We start from the raw sequence: 20,602 nt of genomic DNA, 5'->3' as shown, positions 1-20,602 counted from the left end.
CATAAAGATACCCTTGAGAAACTGGCTGAGAAATCATTTACTGTGTTCTGGGTTTTCGGCAAATATTGCTTCTTTCTGAAAACTTTCAGAACTTGTTAGCCTCACAGAACTGCTGGAATTCAATGACAAAGTTTTGTCGGCTTGCATGACACTTTAATGAAGATAAAGGGGACTTTCAAATGTAGCACTCCAGAAGATCCTGTTTGGGAGGAAATAATGAATGGATACCTTGCCTGGTTAAGGTACAAAGCAAAGATGGATCGCTTTTCATTGCTGCGGAATGTCACAATGGCATTTTGGCCAAACTCTCTTTGAAGAATGGACTCATAAAAAGAAAGTTTTATTCTGCCGCGGAACTATATAAAACAACAACAATATGTTGTTTGCGTCATAGTTTTCCGAAGTTGGGGTTTCAAGTTTTAGAATGCTATCTGCTTACAAGCTCCGAGGCATGCAGCCTGTTCTCCCTATGCATGTAATAATCGGAAGTGATTTCCCACTGAGTTCAATGAACCTTCAGGCTCCGGTTAAGCATTCAGGGAAAAGGGATGGAGGCAGAAGAACAAATCTGCTGTTTCTGTGATACTCTATTGCATTCTATCACGTTATAGTTGAAGCTGCTTTGGGATTCATTTGAAATATAGAAATATAATAAATCGAAATCAAATCAACACAAGTAAATCCAGACACTGCTTTCTTCATAAAGTTATATATGTATTTAATGGCTAGGTGGGATGGACACTAAGGGAGACAGTTCTGTTGAGAGGAGAAGCCAAAATGCAGTTGTTCCCAGCAGTGCCAATGCAACAGACCAGGGATGTAGTTGGGTGCATTAGCCGGTAGTTGCCCTCATCCCCACACATTTCCCATGCTGGTGGCAGCTAAGGATTCTTCCAACCTCAGTTCCCCAAATTTCTGCAGCCTTTTATTTCAATCAACACCCATCACGTCAATGGGCATTTGCAGTCGCCAACCATGATACAACAACAAACTTTATTTGCATAGCCTACAGGCCATTGCATCAAAAAGACACATTACAGATACTGATAAAAACCATATATAACCAATAAAATGAGCTGAATTGGGATTCAGCACAATTAAAACAAGAATAAATGAGATATTAATTATGAGGGGGCACTGTTATTCAGCTGGCAGCCCTCAATTTCATGGCCCTCTCAACAAATCTGGCTACTTTCTCTGTTGTCTGGGTAAATTTCTGCAGCCATTTGCATTTTAAAAAACCATCATGAAAATTCTCCAGCACCGTAGTCCTCCTACAAACACATTTTTAGGTGCAGTTTTGATTAATGTACACATTTTTGTAAGCAGCTTCTCTTAATACAATGCTTTTTGGATGCAATTTCTCACTAATACATTCATTTTAATGTACATTTTCGCCATATTATATGCATTAAAAACATGGTTGGAAAATTGCAGCACAAAATTCACAAAAGTACAAATTTTGAGGAATGGCTGTGTTTCGGTTCACTTATTGTTTCGGAAGATAGGTTTGGCTTCCGATGTGAACTGAATTGAATTTCTCCCCACCTCTAGAGGGAGCTGGAGTCTAGAGGGCCATCCAGGTTCCCCACCAGTAGAATGGGTCATGGTGTCTTACGTCTTTCTCTCCTGTGGCGAGGTAGATGATGGGAGGCGGGCTGCAAATAAATTACTGCTCTGGAGAGGAGAAGTCCAATGTCAATGTCAGTTTTCTGATCAAGTCTGAACTGGTTCCCTGCTCCATATAAAGACATGAAATAATGCAGGATTTGTCTGGCTCTATGCTTTCCAGGTGCTCACCATCCCTTTTCCTGCATGTTATTGATTGTTCATTTGTTTATTCAATTTATAGCCCACTCGTCCTTCCAAAGTAGCCCAATGTGGAGAGAGAACCTGCAAATCTCAAACAAAAGCTGCTTGTTAGGCTGTCAAGTACAGCATTTCTGCTAAACCTAGGACTTACCAGTAGAAAAACGAAAACAAAGGTTATGGCAACCAAAAATGGTTTAACTAGGGAAGTGTGACGGCTGTCCTTTCACCTCTGTGCAGATTTCCCAGTATCAAACACACTGGGATTTCAGGAAGGCTGCAAGAGCAAATGTTGGACTAAATCTGATTTATCTAAAAGCTCTACTTGTGGAAAGCAATTTTTTTATGGACAAAGGTGCCATCCTAGCCTTCTCTGTGATGAGATGGTTTACGCACCTCTCAATCTCCCTCCCTTCTTCTCTCTCTCTCTCTCTCTCTCCTTACATGTGTTTAAGAGGAGGAATATCCAAATCTGGATTCCTTCACCTGCATTCCAATGATGTACACACTCCCCCCCCCCGAACTTGGAGATTGCCTCTACTTACTCAAAATGACAATGCTTATTCTAACTTTGTATAATGTCTGTCATGCTAGGCCTGTGGGCTGTTGGTTAACTCAGGTTGCACTCCAAACCCCACTTACCTGGAACTAAGTCCCATTGGATTCAAGGGGACTTACTTTTGAGTAGACACGGCAGGCTCAGATATTTGAAATGGCTTTCAAAGCACTGTGTTAATACCATGGTACCTTTGTAAGTGGAAGAATTGTGTGCTACGGAGCAAATATTTGTTTTCATTGCTTGACCCCTTTGAAAAGCTAACCAGTAAAATCAAGAGGCTGGATTAGACAACAGCTCTATTCCATTGATGTGTCCCATGCCAAATGCAAACTGTGAAGCATTCTGGACTGTAAGATTACCAGTTGCTTTTTAGATAGTAATTGTCCGCATTTTGTACAGGTTGTTGTTGTTGTTGTTGTTGTTGTTGCTGTTGTTGTGTGTTTTGTAACTTAATGACAAGATTCCCTTGCCAAATGTACAAACAGCTATTTAATGCCTCGGTGCTGGGAGTTGGGATTTGTGGATGCTAATCTCAAATGTAAAATATATCTGAGTCGTAATCGCAGAGAGGCTGGAGATTTCAGCTGGGAGAAGCAGCGTTTTGTCATCCTGTCATGCCAAATTGTTTTATGTTTCACATGGCAAAGTAAAAAATATAAAGGGATCATCACCTAGGTGATAAACTGACAGCTCCCAGACAAACATTTTAACTGATTTACACCTGTTTTCCCTTCAGGAAAGCTACATTTATTTGATACATCTCTTCCCCCAACTAATATATGGCAGTGAGGCGCAAAGCTTTTTGTTTTTTAAAAGAACATTTCAGCTAGATGTGAGCTGGCCATCTCAGGTATGCAGCCAAATGTGGCTTTTTCCGTCACCCGACACAAATGCCACTTACAATGAAGCAGACCCACGCATAACTTTACAGGTCCCTGTTGAGCACTGTGGGGTTTCAAAAGCAGTTTGCAATGTAGCGTGGGGAATTGTTGTTAGAAATGGAGACACTGCTTGCACACAACCTTACAGGGCTCTTTGAGTTGTGGCCCACCCACCTCTCATCTGTAATATGTCAATCTGAACCAACATGTTGCCAAAAGCTGCAGGGGAAAAACACACCAATGTACTTGACAGATGTCAAATGCAAACACCAGCTGGCCTCAACAGCAAGCAGCAGCAGCTTGCTTTCGATTAGGTAGAACGTAATATTTTTATACATTTTCCCCACCCCCCAATTGCAAGCTATTTAATTCTGGCAACAGAAATGTAAAGGCTGGGGTGTTTTATCAGTGACACAGCAACTCATTCAAAAGAGCATTGCCAAAGCATAAGTGGAATACATGTTGGATTCCTGCTCTTTTATCTTTCCGTATTTATTTTATCCCACGTAGTTTTCAAAAGGAATGACCGAAAGAAATACCACTCAACAATTGTTAGTTCATGAAGGCTCAGTCCTCGTTGAGGGCAGAATGCCAGGATATTTTCCCCAATATTGAGGAATTGTTTGGCCCCTTTTTGAGCTAATTCAAAACCCCACCACCATTGCTTTTGACAGTTGAGGATTTCAAGTGTCAGGTTCCCACTGAGGCCCAGCTCCGAGGGCCTTCTGACGGTTCCGTCACTGGGAGAAGTGAGGTTACAGGGAACCAGGCAGAGGGCCTTCTCGGTAGTGGCACCTGCCCTGTGAAATGCCCTCTCATCAGATGTCAAGGAAATAAACAACTATACAACTTTCTGAACACATCTGAAGCAGAGGCGTAGGAAAGTCAGGTGGTACCTGGTGCGGAAAATTTCTTGTCACCCCCCATTGATTCCCCCCCCTGCAAAAATGGTTTTACGTTATTTCATATTTTTTTACAAAGGGATAATAACAAGATATATATATATATATATATATATATATATATATATATATATATATATATATATATATATATCCCGCCCTCCCCAGCTGAAGTCAGGCTCAGGGTGGCTAACATCAGAAACATAACATTGGTATAAAATCAAACAATAATTAAATTACCTCCTTAAAACATCTCAAAATCAAATTAAAGTCTAATTAGATGGCTTTCCACAGGTTTAGGGTTGGGAACAGTAGGTGCTCCACTGAACTGAAATTTCAGCCTTCACAACATAGGAAAACAGCCAAGTAAACAGCTATTTTGGTGGAGGAGGGTCAAGATATTAAATGATATGCATGAAATTTCATATATAGCTATATAATCCCTAGTATAGTAAGATAACACCTTTGGAGCAGGCATTTTTTTTTAAAAAAAAAAAGTTTTCTGTGAACCGCCGTAGTAGGGCAATAATTGTTCCTTGATCATTTGTCACCCTCTCCATTAAGGAAACTGGGGCGGACCGCCCCCTACGCCCCCCCTTGCTACGCACCCTGCTCTGAAGGCAGCCCTGTATTGCGAATGTTTGACATTTTATTTTTTAATATGTGTTGGAAGCCACCCAGAGTGGCTGGGGCTACTCAGCCAGATGGGCAGGGTATAAATAAACTACTACTTATCCCAGCTCCTGCCCACCTAGCAGTTCGAAAGCACGTCAAAGTGCAAGTAGATAAATAGGTACAGCACCGGTAGGAAGGTAAACAGCGTTTCCGTGCGCTGCTCTGGTTCACCAGAAGCGGCTTAGTCATGCTGGCCATATGACCCAGAAGTTCTCTGCGGACAAATGCCGGCTCCCTCGGCCAGTAAAGCGAGATGAGCGCCACAACTCCAGAGTTGTCAGCTACTGGACCTAAAGGTCAGGGGTACTTTTACCTTTACTACTACTTATTATTCTTATTCTTATTATCCATGTGTGTCAAATGATAGCTTTGTGCGGCTAGGAAATGTCTGGGTGAGGGTGTCATTTTAGGAAATCAGGGCTGGGGAATGGTGGGTGGTAAACTGGGAATACTTCTATGTTTCATAGTTTATTCTGAGCAGAAGTAGAATTTGGAGGTTATGATGCTGTCCTTTGAGGAAAACTTTCTCAGCTCCTGAAAGCTGCACTTGAGCCGCATCCTGGCAAGCTTGCAAGAATCTTTAGTAAGCAGATATTCAGTATTGCTCAAAGGAGTAGAACATTGCCCCTTGATTTCATTATAAACTGCCCATAGCCCATAGGTATTTTTCAAATTCTCAGACAGCCTGGATATCCACTCGAATTGCTTATTGGGTGTGAGTTAATAACATTCTGGCTGGCAAAGTTTAAATGGTTGCTCCTAGTTAATATTCCCTGGGGGATGGAGTTTGATAGCTGGGGGAATAATGAACTACCATTAACTTTCAGCTTTTGTTAATAATACTTTGACGTGCTAGTATGTAGTTAATTAGCAAATGCCGTTCCTCTTTAATGAAAGATTACAAAAATGGGTGTAGTTTCAGAATGCAAAGTGGCTTCCTTTTCCTTTCTTCACTCACTGGAAAAGCCATTAAAATCATGGCAAACATATTCCCAGTTACCTTTATAAAGATAATAGTAATATTAATAACAACAACTAAGTAAATTATTCTGGGTGTTTTTTTTTCCCCAGACCAGAGATTTTCAGAGTTATGTACAATTTAGAATAACCCCCACACATAAAAGCAATTGGTCTCTAATACTGTATGCACTTATCTGGGAATAAGTCCAATTGAACTCAACCAGATTTTATCTTTTTTTTAAAAAAAAAATTGAAAGGTTTTTAGATATACATTTCCACATTAAAATCTTACAAAATACCAATACATTCAATGACTTCCCTCCTCCCCCTTCCAAAGTTCCTTTAATTTAACCCCAATTCCTGCATATTCTTATATATCAGTTTGGTTCAAATTCCCCCCTTTATAATATCCCTTCCAATATGTTATGCTGTTGAATTGACCTTAATGCTGGCAGCGTTTTGATCTGTGCACAATTATTTTCTACACACTCAACAAAACTTTTCCACTCCTCTTTAAGTACTTGTTCCTCCTGCTCTCCTACTCTACTTGTTATTCCATCATCTTAAGTTGTGTGTGTCTGTGTATTCCATCATCTTAAGATGTCAATCCTCCTTGTTAGGGACTTGCTCGCTTCCCAGATTTTTTCACCTTCCCTTTTTCATATACTGTATTGGCCTGAATATAAGCCTCACTCCCCCCCCCCAAAAAAAAATTATGACTGTGAAAAGTTAAAGTGCAGCTTCCATTTGTGACCTTACAATATGCAGCCAGGAGCGCGGGGCAAACAGGGCCAGGAGCGTGGCAAAGTGGTGCTCACCCCCTGCGTAGACCCCCGTCCTCTCCCCCAAGGCTAGGAAGGGAAAGAGAGCAAGAAACGGGAAAGGCCACCGGCAATGCAGCACAGCTCCCCCCCCCCGCCCCAGTATGTACCCAGGAGCTGCAAGGAATGGAGCGGCTTATATTTGGGTATTTTTTTTCTTTTTCTCCCCCCCCCCCCCCGCTTCCAATTTTAAAGCTGCAGCTTATGTTCGTGTGCAGCTTATATTCTTGCCAATACGGTATTTATCCAGGCCTGCCACTGAACTTCGAAGTGGGGTGGAATCTACACATATATTTAAGACACGTTCTGAAAATGCTTTTTTGAAAGTGTTTTAAAAAAACAAAACGTTGAATTTTCCATACGGCTCACCGTCACTATCAAGTGCCACACTGCGTGTCACGCTTAAAACACACTTAAAATGTTTTGTTTGCAGCTGTATTGCTGAGTCATGGGACTTGAAAATTTGTGCTCTTCCTGGATCATGATTCCTGATGTTTGGCCTTAGGAGTCCGCAGAATAATGAAGCAAGGAGAATGGATTTGTTCTCTCCCCCCCCCATAGGGTTGACGTATTTAAATAAGTAAGCTTTTGTTTCCACTGCTTTTTCCATTGCGTTGCCAAACATCAGGGTTTCCCCTGACATTTTGCCAGTTTGGCAAAATCCCCTTCCACGCCATTTTTACACCTGAAACCTGGGATTTTTCCTGACGTATGGCAAGCTTATCCCCAGATAAGTTAAGCAAACTGCATAAACTGTAAACACAGCACTTTTTCATATTTATAATCCAACAACAAAGCTACGCTTTTGCTCAGACTATCGTATGCATATTTTATATATGCTGTCTTGAATATGAAATCATCCAGAGACAGATCTTAGTAGCTCTCAGTATCAGCTATGAGAAAAGTGAGCGGTTGCTTCTGTTTTAAATACTTGATATGCGCTTCCGTTTATGATGCCTGGGGACATATGAATATACATTGACACACACACAGCGCTTGTCAGTGCTGCTGCTTCTAAGTCACTTTCTCTTCTGCTTGTTTGCCTTCGAACAACTTTTGCAGTGTGGAAAAGTGAGTAACTATTTTACTGCCTCTAAAGTATATACAACTTTAAATATTTGCTAAGAAGAAGAAGAAGAAGAAGAAGAAGAAGAAGAAGAAGAAGAAGAAGAAGAAGAGTTTGGATTTGATATCCCGCTTTATCACTACCCGAAGGAGTCTCAAAGCGGCTAACATTCTCCTTTCCATTCCTCCCCCACAACAAACACTCTGTGAGGTGAGTGGGGCTGAGAGACTTCAGAGAAGTGTGACTAGCCCAAGGTCACCCAGCAGCTGCGTGTGGAGGAGCGGAGACGCGAACCCGGTTCACCAAAGAGCCAGTGTGGTGTAGTTGTTAAGAGCGGTAGACTCATTATCTGGGGAACCGGGTTCGCGTCTCCGCTCCTCCACATGCAGCTGCTGGGTGACCTTGAGCTAGTCACACTTCTCTGAAGTCTCTCAGCCCCACTCACCTCACAGAGTGTTTGTTGTGGGGGAGGAAGGGAAAGGAGATTGTTAGCCGCTTTGAGACTCCTTCGGGTAGTGAAAAGCGGGATATCAAATCCAAACTCCTTCTCCTTCTTCTTCTTCTTCTTCTTCTTCTTCTTCTTCTTCTTCTTCTTCTTCTTCTTCTTCAGATTACGAGTCTACCGCTCTTAACCACTACACCACACTGGAGGTTGTGATTTACCCATTGACTGCTGAACATAATTAAGCATTTCCCAATTCTGATCCTATTACATTGTGGCAACGTTTTCCATCTGCACCGACATCATGCACCTGTCTTATGGGACTTTTGGTTTTGGAAGGGAGGCATCTTTGCTCCGTCTGCTTAAATCAAAGCCCCCACTCATAATTCAGAATAATGAGATATTATCATTAAACAACCATTTGCTAAACCACATGAAACTACTGTGCTGTATAGCAGCTACAGAAGAATCTGCCGACCTCGTTTCCTTGCACGTGTGGGGAAAAGATAATTGAAAGCAATTTCACATAGGGATCAATATTCCCTGGCAACAGAGGAAATATATCTCATTTATATCCCAAATCCTTTGTAAAATACATCTTAAAAACCTATCACAAATAGGATGATAACTTCCTCCAGAAAAGCAAGAGCAAACTGTGCCAAATGTAAATCAAGTGCACTTGAGTGTATCTTCTCAACATACGATTTACCTTCTCATGGAAATATTATCACGTAAGTGGAATCCCACACAAAAAAATGACAGTAAGGATTATTCTGACTTCTTTATGCAACAGCACACAAACACACACATGCAGAGATGAATTCTCAAAGTGAACTGAACTGCTCAATTTCCTTCTAAAGATGCCAGCTACCCGAAATTGATGCAAACAAATGTCCCCAAGAAAGCAGAGGTCACATTGCAAATTGAACCATTCTCATCTTTCTGCATCCTTTTTGTTAAGTTGTGGGCGGACACAGCAGACGACACAGTGATTTCCAAACAGCTCTTGTTTATTCTCAGGCTGGAACAGAAGTGAAGTTGAATGCCTCAGCAGCCTGCTTATATAGAACTCAGCTACAACGCAACAGTAACAACTTTCCACAGTTAACCAATCCCTGAACGTCCCTTTACAATCCCTCTTTTGCATATGCTGACCTGAGTGAAAACTGCAGCAGAATGAACTATATACACACACCCCTAGTGGCCTAGGGTGAGAACTTCAATACATAACACTTTTCCTATCATCCAGTTCAGATCCCCTCATTTCCCTAGGCCACTTGTGTTCACAATTCCTCCCTGATTATAAAATTTTGCTGGAAAATTACCCCGCTCCCCAGTTGAGCCCTATATTCCCCACCCAGCAGGGCAGGGCAGGGGTGGGGGTGGGGCTTGTAGCCTTAATATGCTGTTGGACTCCAGCTCCTATCAGCCCAAGCTGATATAGTCAATGGACAAGAATGGTGGGTCCAACAACATCTTGAGGGCCACAGGCTCCCCATCTCTGCAAGTAGAGCTGCCCAGCTATGTCCAAGATGCTCTCAAATGGAAGGCTCATACTTGGTCCTAGCAGTCACTATGGTGACTGCATCACTGCCAACAGAGGTTGCTGATTTGCTTGGCTCAGTGGGCTTAGTCCTCCATGGAGACAGTTCTCAGGGATTGATCCAAATGTTGCTGTTACTGGTCACAACACCAATGAGGCCAGGTTTCGATGTGATTTTTGCTGGAGTGTTGGAATTCCTCTTTTTTTTCATTCTGATAAAAAAAGCAGATCTGAAGCAACAGACTTTCCATTTCCTCCAAGCCCAATTTTACAAATCTTCCAAGATTCCATCATTGACACTTCGCAGAGCTCATTCACAAGAAACTATATTCTTTATTATTATGTTTACACTCGGTCCATTTACCTCAAATGATAACAGCATTTTTACCTTTAGGGAAATGTAGTACAGATCAGATGCACTATTGTAATTTGTCACATATCTTCTTTACACACATTGCTATAAACAAGCCTACTGGCCATCTTTGTTTTATTAACATGAATGAAAACTTGCAGATATTTTGTTGTGGTTGTTCTCTCTGTGTGCTAGCCTGCATTTGTATTTGCTGTGGTGCACCCCTTCCCTATTTACCTGATTTTATTGCTTTGTTAATTTTTTATAGAAGCTGTTGAGAGAGCTTTTACCTGAGGAACGGCAAATACATTCTCTAAACAAACAAACAAACAAACAACATTTAAACCCAAAGGATGGCATTTTTTTTCTTCAAAGACAACTCTTGTCATGCTATCAGATAATAATAATAAAACATGCATTAGATGGAGAAGAGCAATAAAAAAATGTTATATTCTTCTGCGCTCTCTTTGTTTGCAAGAAATTGTGTTTTTAATACATAACAAAGGCTTACCAATAAGAATGGAAGATTTACGATTTCTAATTATGTGCCTAATAGTTTCTCACCCACGTTAATCTTTCACTGCAACCGTCAAACACAGGTGATCACACATTTCTGTTCTAGTCTTTCATAGAACTTCAGGAAGAAGAAAAAAGCCCCACTGAACTACCCGGTATTTAATGAGAGTTTTAATTGCACTTAAGGCAGATAATCGTAAACCACTGACTAACTGGGGTACTTTCAGATAACCCAGTTATTTCCACTGTATGGTGATTTGTGCAACAACAATAACAATGGAATCTGTGGGGGGACGTGTTATCTGAAGGTATCCATCACATAATGGTTATCAGAATTATCACACTTTCCACTAGGTAAAGAATGCTGATGTCAGCTTTACTGAGTGAAGAGAGACAGAGACAGAGAGAGACAGAGAGAGATTGGCCAAAGGATATAATCACACTATTTGATCTTGACAACGTCAACTTTAGTGAACAGGAACCTAGCCTTCTATTTTGTTTTTTAGGATACTCTCCACTGAAATAGTTTCATTGTGTTTTCACATCAAACTCAGATATTCACAGATGGAGTGATATATTTCTGGGCCCAAGTCAAGGTGCTGGTTTTGACCTATAAAATTTTAAACAGTTCAGGACCGCAATACCTCAAGGGCCTCCTCTCTCCATATGAACATGGTCCCTTTGTTCATCTTCTGAGGCCCTTCTTCGTGTGCCTCCTCCTTGAGAGGTCCGGAGGGTAGCAACACGAGAATGGTCCTTTTCTACCTGCCCTGAGTCCTGCGGGTATAGGGCTATATACAAATATTACAACAACAACAACAACAACAACAACAACAACAACAACAACAACTGTGCATTAATTGGTGCTTTCTACACATACCTGTCGTGTCGTAAGTCTATATTGTCAATGTGCAGCACTGTGGCTGGGTGTGTGGTGATACAGTTGTTGTGGATGTAGGGATGTCTGCTTCTGTAGGGACAGTGTATCTTGTTTGTGTGTTCCTGTGCTCTCTACTTGGTTCTGAAAGGGCATAGGACCATAAGTGTAAAGCCAGCACATTTAAGTATAGTACACACCACTTGCCAGTGTAGCAGGAATCTAGAACTGCACAGTCCATTCACCTCCTTTTGAAACCTAGCAGAATTTAAATTGATTAAGCGTGGCTGAATAATACTTTTAGTTTTTGCTCTATTGACTTGGATTGTTGCTGTTTTTTAATGTAAATCTTCAACAATTGGCAGATGAAAACTTGGTCTATGTTTCTGCACTTAGGCAGGAAGAACCAGATATACAAATATAAGATGGGGGACAGCTGGCTTACTAGCAGTACATGTTTAAAGGATCTAGGGTCTTGGTGGACCACAAGCTTAACATGAGTCAACAGTGTGATGCTGCAGCAGGAAAATTAGCTAATGCTATTCTATGCTGTATCAACAGAAGTACAGAGTCCAGATCAAGGGATGTAATTGTGCCACTCTATTCTGCCTTGGTCAGACCATGCCTGGAGTACCTGTGCCCAATTTTGGGCACCACAATTTAGGAAGGATGTTGGACAAGCTGGAACATGTGCAGAGGAGGGCAATCGAGATGATCGAAGGTCTGGAAACTGAGCCCTATGAGGAACAGTTGAAGGAGCTGTGTATGTTTAGCCTGGAAAAGAGGAGACTGAGGGGCCATTTTGAAATATCTCAAGGGCTGTCACATGGTGGTGGATGGAGCAAGTTTGTTTTCTCCTGCTCTGGAGGTTAGGACTTAACCAATGGCTTCAAGTTACAAGAAAAAGGGTTCTGACTAAACATCAGGAAGAACTTTCTGACAGTAAGAGCTGTTCAGCAATGGAACAGACTCCCTTGGGAGGTGGTGGACTCTCCTTCCTTGGAGGATTTTAGGCAGAGGTTGGATGGCCATCTTTCATGGATGCTTTAGTTGAGATTCCTGCATTGCAGGGGCTTGGACTAGATGACCCTTGGGGTCCTTTCCAACTCTAAAAATTCTATCATTCTATTACTCTATTGTGCCGGGTTGGAGGGGGTGTGTTAAAGAAAACCATGTCACATAGATTAAAAATAGTATAATAATTGGCACATTTACATTTTGTATATGATTTTATCTAGCCTCAAAGGAAGTGTTGCTTAGGCATATTGTTCCTATTTGTGATTGTAGGCTGAGGAAGCTTCAGCTTAGCATATTAATTTGGATGGGCTGTTTGGACCCAGTTTATCCTTATTATTCTTACAGATTCCTGAAATGCATCTTCTCTGCTATCAACAGCAATTCATTTTCCCCTCCCTACTTCTCCATATTTCATACATTTCCTAATGCGTTTGCATTTCCCTTCTTTGTACTCTCCTCACCTGCCTCCCACATGTCTGATCTTGTATGTCCCCCTGGGCTGCTGTTTCCCACCATGTTCAATTAACACTTTTCAAATAAGAGGCTTTTGTGTGTGTGTGTGTGCAATAATTGATAGGAGGGATCTCAGCAGCCAAAATGAGAGCAAGTGTGAACACAGCAGCCTCCAAATGCTTTCCCTGGCAGAAACAAATCTGGAAGGCCAGTGTAACAGAGAGAGAGAGAGAGAGAGAGAGAGAGAGAGAGAACAACTTTACATAACCGTTCCCGCTAGTATGTCTTTCATGACATCTTTTGCCATAATGCTGGTGATCTATTTTGTTTCCCAGCATTTTCAGCAGCTTAGTCAACAAATCCTCACTCTGCAGCAGGGATAGGTAATGCAACTTGCAACCCAGGGGGATCCAGACACCCCCCCTGTCCCTCCCTAGCCCCTGTTGACTACCCAGTCCCAAGGACACCCCTCTCCCAAAGTATGCAACTCAGGGATGGGAGATAACTCTGATTCAGTTCACAGTTTTAAAGGGGAATTTACATAACACACACTTTCTCAAACAATATGTGAACTCAACCACACTGCCAAGTTCTTACTTTTCTGAATGTTGCGATGAAGGTCTTTAACCCAAGTAGAGAGTACAAAGAGGCATGTACTGAGTGTGCAGACAAATGTATATCTTAGTGAAAATAGCATATAGTATAAATACGGCTTTGAGTCACAAGAAAAGAGAATTTGACTAGACATCAGGAAGAACTTTTTGAGGGTAAGAGCTGTGCAACAGTGAAACAGACTCTCACAAGAGGTGGGGGACTCTCCTTCATGGAAAGTTTTTGAGCAGAGGTTGGATGGCCATCTGCCATGGATGCTTTAGCTGAGATTCCTGCATTGCAGGGGGTTGGACTTTATGACTCTCAGGGTCCTTTCCAACTCTACAATTCTATGATTCTACTGGAAGAAATATGTTTTGCAAAACATGTATAAAAGGGTAAATTGTATTTGAATTTGTATATTAGGGGGAAATTGTTCTGATGAATTTTCATGTGAACATTCTTTAAAAAAACACAAACAATGAGAAAATCAAAGAATGGAATAATGAGAAATGGAGATAAATCGCAAATGACAGATCTGCCAGGCTCAGTTGTGTTTTCCTGCACTAGCATAGAAACAAAAAAAGCTCTTTAATCATGTTGTCCCCAAGTTTGGGAGATCCTCTTCAAGTGAAGCACCTAAGGACTAGAAAATCTAAAAGAGATTGAATAAGATTGTAGCAAAATCATATTTTTATATGGTAAAGTTTATTATAAGGATGTGATATCATTTCAAGCAAGTGATGTATTAACTGTGAACTAAACTGACTTGTGCTCCTGAAGGGAGTTAGAGGGATACATTGCAGACTAAGAAACAGCAAAGTATCAGTTAAACTCTGTGATTGTAGCCTATTGCCAACATGGAATTGTCTAAGCTTGGGGAGGTTTATCACTTTCTATTCAGAATCAAAAGGGTTGTTGCTTTTTAATTGGTCAGCTCATGGACTAATGAGCTGACTTAATAGCTCACAATTATAGACCAATAAGAGAGTGGAATTTCATTCAAATCATGGTGATTGTGCATAAATTAAAGGCTGGGTCCAGTGCTGATCAGAAGAGAGTAGTAGAAGACAGTTGGAGTGAAACACTGAGAGACTTAGGAAGAAGCTCCAGATATGTTTAGGAGCTGAAGAGAGCCAAGAGCACTGAAAGAGGTTGGCATCTGAAGGGAAGCTGGAGATCCATCTCAGGAGCTGATATTACTTGGGGGCAAAGAGCTGAAGGGTTTCTACTAAGCAGAGAGCAAGGTTCTGTGGCAATTTACAAGGAAGAGCAAATGACAGGTAGCTATTATGAACCTCAGCCAACAGACATTGCTGGACCAAGCTGAAGGATCCTAGAAGTTTGAAGGCCTCTAGTGTGAAGGATATGGTCTGAAGCTCAACATCAAAAACATCAAAAACTAAGATCATGGTCACTGGTCCCATTACCTCCTGGCAAATAGAAGGGGAAGAAATTGAGGCAGTGAGAGATTTTACTTTATTGGGCTCCATGATCACTGCAGATGGTGACAGCAGTCACGAAATTAAAAGACGCCTGCTTCTTGGGAGGAAAGCAATGGCAAACCTAGACAGCATCTTAAAAAGCAGAGACATCACCTTATTGATAAAGGTCCGTATAGTTAAAGCTATGGTGTTCCCAGTAGTAATGTATGGAAGTGAGAGCTGGACCACAAAGAAGACTGATTGCCAAAGAATTGATGCTTTTGAATTATGGAGCTGGAGGAGACTCTTGAGAGTCCCATGGACTGCAAAAAAGATCAAACTTATCCATCCTTAAAGAAATCAGCCCTGAGTGCTCACTGGAAGGACAGATCCTGAAGTTGAGGCTCCAGTACTTTGGCCACCTCATGAAAAGAGAAGACTCTCCAGAAAAGACCCTGATGTTGGGAAAGATGGAGGACACAAGGAGAAGGGGACAACAGAGGACAAGATGGTTGGACAGTGTTCTCATAGCAACTAGCATGAGTTTGGCCAAACTGCGGGAGGCAGTGAAAGATAGGCGTGCCTGGCGTGCTCTGGTCCACGGGGTCACGAAGAGTCGGATACGACTCTTCGACTGAACAACAACAACAACAAAGTGTGAAGGAAGTTAGGCCCAAGGACAACTGATGCCTTATTTGAATCATCAGAAAAAAGTTTTCAGAATTCTCCCAAGTATTTGATTTGCTTTATAATTTATAGTTTGAATTTCCCTCTCCCATGGAACATAAATATGGGATTTTGGACTTCTTCAAATATTGTAATATGATTCTTGGGTAAAAAAAACAACAGCAACAACAAAATAAGGTAAGAAGTGGCATGGGCCATCCATCCCTATCCCAGCAGCTGCAGTGCTGCTCTTACTCTGTTAACTTTATGATTCTGTTGTGTGGTCTTTGTACTGGCGCTGGGGGTTGGGGGGAGAAGGAGAGTTGGGAGTGATGGTTGTTTCATCATCCCAGATTCCCCTCCAATCCTGCTCAAAATAGCTTGCATGAAGAATTCCAGTACAGCCCTGTCAATGATGATAAGTGCTGTTCCTTGGTGGTGATTCATGGGGATGACGTGGCGGAAAAGTGACAGGTGGCACTTGTTTTAATGACTCATATGACGCATACTGTTCTGTCCATCTCTTACAATAGGCCATCTCACCTTTTCTAAAGATATATCTTGTATATAGATTTATGCCGCTGCAATGGCACTGCAATGCAGCCTATTGCTCCTTGCTGACCGGGGCTGTGCCAAACTGCTGCAGTCTGAATTGGTGTGGTCAAGGTTAAATGAAGGATTTGTCTTAGAGATAAATGTTGTCATTAAATATCCCCCTAAGCCTTTTCAGTCACCTTCACAATTCTTTGAACCTGTGAAATAGGTTTTTTTCTTAGGGGTGGAGTTGAATTTCACAAATACAAGCAATGATTGGCCCAGACTACTAGGCATCTACTTGTGGTGAGATCACAGAATGAGGTCAAAGGGTGTTCCATGTCTCGGGATATTAGTGGAATCAAGTTCAGCATCCTGACACTTTTCTTACATTATCTCTCACCTTCCACTGCTAGAGATAAAATGTATGGCATTTAACAGCCATTTGAACTGGGTGATATAGCTACTTTTCTTTTTCGTGGGAAATGGTGTCACACCCAGAGAGAGAGAGAGAATTGGAGCATTTACAAAATAGATGCTAATCTCCAAAGGCTTATGTGAAGGGCAGAAAAACTTTATGAGGGGCTACTGCAGAAGCTATCAAATACCCATTGTTTAAATATTGTAACTGGGCAATTCCTAACACAAATCAGTTGTATTTAAAACACTTTTGAAAAGTGTGTCTTCTATAGATATCACAGGAAGCTATCCAAACCCAAGTTCTTGCAGGATGAGTATGGTAGGATCTAGCAAATAACTGCCTCAGCTGGTCAATTCCCACTGCAGACAGACTATGTTGGCCCTCTATCCTGATTCAGCTGACTGAATACACACACCACTCTTAGCCACTTTTCAACCATGAGGAAAGCTGATGTTTTGGGGGATCCTGGGCATACTGCTGTTGGTGATCCTTGTGCGGGTGTCCTCAGTGTCAGCCACCCATTAGGCCACAGTTTAGTAGATTGTAGGCAAGCTGGCTGCTGGCTGCCCACAGGTAAAAGGTAAAGGACCACTGGATGGTTAAGTCTAGTCAAAGATGACTATGGGGTTGTGGCGCTCATCTCTCTTTCAGGCCAAGGGAGTTGGCGTTTGTCCACAGACAGCTTTCTGCGTCATGCCGCCAGCATGACTAAACTGCTTCTGGCACAACGGAACACCATGACGGAAACCGGAGTGCACGGAAACGCCGTTTACCTTCCCGCTGCCGTTGTACCTATTTATCTACTTGCACTGACATGCTTTCGAACTGCTAGGTTGGCAGGAGCTGGGACAAAGCAATGGGAGCTCATTCCGTCATGGGGATTCCAACTGCCGACCTTCTGATTGGCAAGCCCAAGAGGCTCAGTGGTTTAGACCACTGCGCAACCCGCATCCCAGAGGCTACCCACAACTGTAGTGCTGAGCAAAGCTCCAAGACTGTGTCTGAAGTTACCAAGACCATTTTTTAAAAAATGTCATGCTTACCATCAAACAATGGGAGAGTTATAACGAAATGACACTGCCAGAAAGTTCAGGTGCACAGGACAGCTATTCTCACCAGTCTTGTAGTGTGGCTTATAATGCTGGGCCCACCCTGGTGTTGTAAACATGCTGGGAGTATTATTGTTTCATACATGGACCTTGGAAACCAGGCTTCAAATCCCTCGTCAGCCATAAAGCTCACTAGGTGACTAGCCTACCTACTCACAGGGTTTATGTCAGGATAAAGCAGCAGGAGGACAACCACATCTGGGAGGCAAGGTGGTATATAAATGTAAGATTAATGGTATGACAGTGCTGTTGGTCCATATACACATTGCCAAAAAAAGAGAGGAAAGTGGATAACAATTTGCATAAAAGTTACATATGGCAATTTTGATATATAGACACAAACTTAGAAATCCAAACTTAAAAATGGAAAGCATAATGCTGGTGGTCAACAAAAGAGGTTAAAGACTCTCTCAAGGAAAATCTGAAAAAATGTAGTATAAACACCGACAACTGGAAACACTGGCTTGCGAGTGCTCCAATGGGAGAACAGCCTTTACCTAAGGTGTCATGGGCTTTGAAGACACTCAAACTCAGGACGAAATGGAGAAATGTGCTAAGAGGAAGGCATGCTTAGCAAACCCTCACCGTGATCACCCGGAAACCTACAGTATGTCTCCACTTTGGAAGTACGTGTGGATCCAGAATTGGCCTCCACAGTCACTTACAGACTCACTGTTAAAACCATGTTTATGGAAGACAATCTTACTCAGCTACAAGTGATCACCAAAGAAGAAGATGTTTTAACGGAGACACAACACACCTCTCCATAATGAGGTAAGCAACTTGTAAAACCATTGCTGGGCAGCTTCAAGGCCCCTGCTCTCCCATTATATTTAAACCAGACTTGAACTGGAAAACTCTCAAATAGAGGACACCTTCAAATAGAGGATGGTCCTCTGACAGCCCTCTGACACAGAAGAATGCCCTCTGCAAAGTAGGGCATGTGACCACCACCTATAGTGCTGGCAAGGTCAGGAGTAGGTGCAGAGCTCTTCTCAGTTGCATACCAACGCTGTGCCATTTTGTCCGCTCAGTTCCTGCCAGCTTTCCCCATGGGCATCAGGAAGAATTGAGGTGGCAGACATGTTCCTCTCAGAGGCAACAGCAATAGTGTTGGCTACAGGCTTGCACAGTTCAGTCTCTGGCTAAAAAGAGAGAAATTAATTCCTACATGTGCCTGTCCATAGTACATAAATTTATTCTCTAATCAATGCCAGGCGATGTCTCATTAATGCTACTGGAAGTTTCATGAATAATCCTTCATTTATCAATGATGGAAGAGATTTTTCATTATTGAAACAGGATGTATCCAAGTACCAACACCACATTAAAAAAACAAAAAACGGGAGGAATTTTTGTTATTTCTTGTTTGCTTTCTGTGAATCATAATGAATGTTCAGGTACACTAAATCACTCAGAAGGTCACCTAGATTGATGAGTACATTTGACAAATGTTGGTATATTCTCTGTCGTCTTTCTCAATGACAAAGCAAATCCTTCTCTCACATGCTCCTGCTTGCAAATTCCCTGGCATTCCTTTCAAATTACTCTAAAATTGATAATCTTGGGGTGAAAACTAAGAAAAATGTAGATTTAATACTGAAGTCTCCAAGGGTCATCTTCAGCAAAATGACAAGCACAAATTCATTAATATTTGGCAACAACTTAGGTAATCTGTTGTAGATGAAGAACAGATGCAAATCGGTCACTTTACTCACTTTGAATCTTTCAGGAGGCGTGCTTGATTTTCAAAGGCAATGCCATGCAAGCACAAACAGAAAATTACAGTGCTGGGTACCAAATAAGCAATTTCCTGCATTAAATAAAATTTGCCATGGTGTTATTCGTATGTTGAATACCAAGATATGTTTACTGTCACCAGTGAATATTTGGAAGTGAATATTCAGGCTTACCTCCATGATGCTGTGGACAGCTTGCATGGAGCTAGCTATCCAGGTTATCCTCACTTGCACCCTGGTGAGATAGTTAAGACTGCGGCAGAATGGTTGCAAGGTCAGAGTTGTGTGGCTGCAGAGGCAGGAGAGACAGATTAGCATCAACCTCACCACTGCTATGCCCCGACACTCTGCTAGTAAGTGGTTAGTGGTGTTGGGAGGGCATATTCAAGAACTACTCCACCATGTTGACTGCTCCTTCCTCCAAGGTGCAAAATCCTGGATTCCTATCTAATTCTAGAATTTATTCGTAAATTTGTATCACTAAACATACCATATGGAAATCTGTGCCCTCCTCTGTAGTCTCCCCCCCCCCATGTGTGTGTGTGACAATTCCTTCTTTGGGGGCAATGTTGTTACTTTACGTTACCCACAGTTGCAAATACAGTCTACCAGTTATGTACTGTGCCTTCCTTGTCACAACGAAGAACAAGAGATTTAGTGGGTCACATGGTGTGTACCTGACTTGTAGGGGCTAATCAAATAATATATGTTGCATTCAAGGCAACATACTGTATAACTTCACACACACAAACATTTCCTGCAAGTACGTAGTAGTAGTAGTGCTACTTCTTCTTCTTCTTCTTCTTCTTCTTCTTCAACTATTACTACTACTACTACTACTACTACTAATAATAATAATAATAATAATAATAATAATAAATTTATTCCTTATACTCCTTATACACCACCGGCCAATACTAAGCAAAGTTCAAATCACTCTGGGTGTGCATTAATGCATGTTAGGGAAAATAGGTGTTTGTCTAGCATGTCATGTTGGGACAATTCATTTCTCTACCTTTCTATAAAACTGAGATGCCTACGGAAGTGAGCAACAAGGGGGGGGTTTAGGGAAAGTTATGAATTTCTCTGTCTTATTTTCATATATCAGTACCTGGTTTCCACTAAAGCTGTGAAAAATAGGTTTCTATTTCAGATGAAGGAGATTGCATTGTAAAATGGAAGGCTTGGTGCTTTGAGAGCTCACAGGACATTGGCATTGTTATGAAATTGAGGCCGCTGTGCCCA

Source organism: Lacerta agilis, chromosome 3 (genome assembly GCF_009819535.1).
Source record: "Lacerta agilis isolate rLacAgi1 chromosome 3, rLacAgi1.pri, whole genome shotgun sequence".
NCBI lineage: Eukaryota > Metazoa > Chordata > Lepidosauria > Squamata > Lacertidae > Lacerta > Lacerta agilis.
This window is presented reverse-complemented; position numbering follows the sequence as displayed.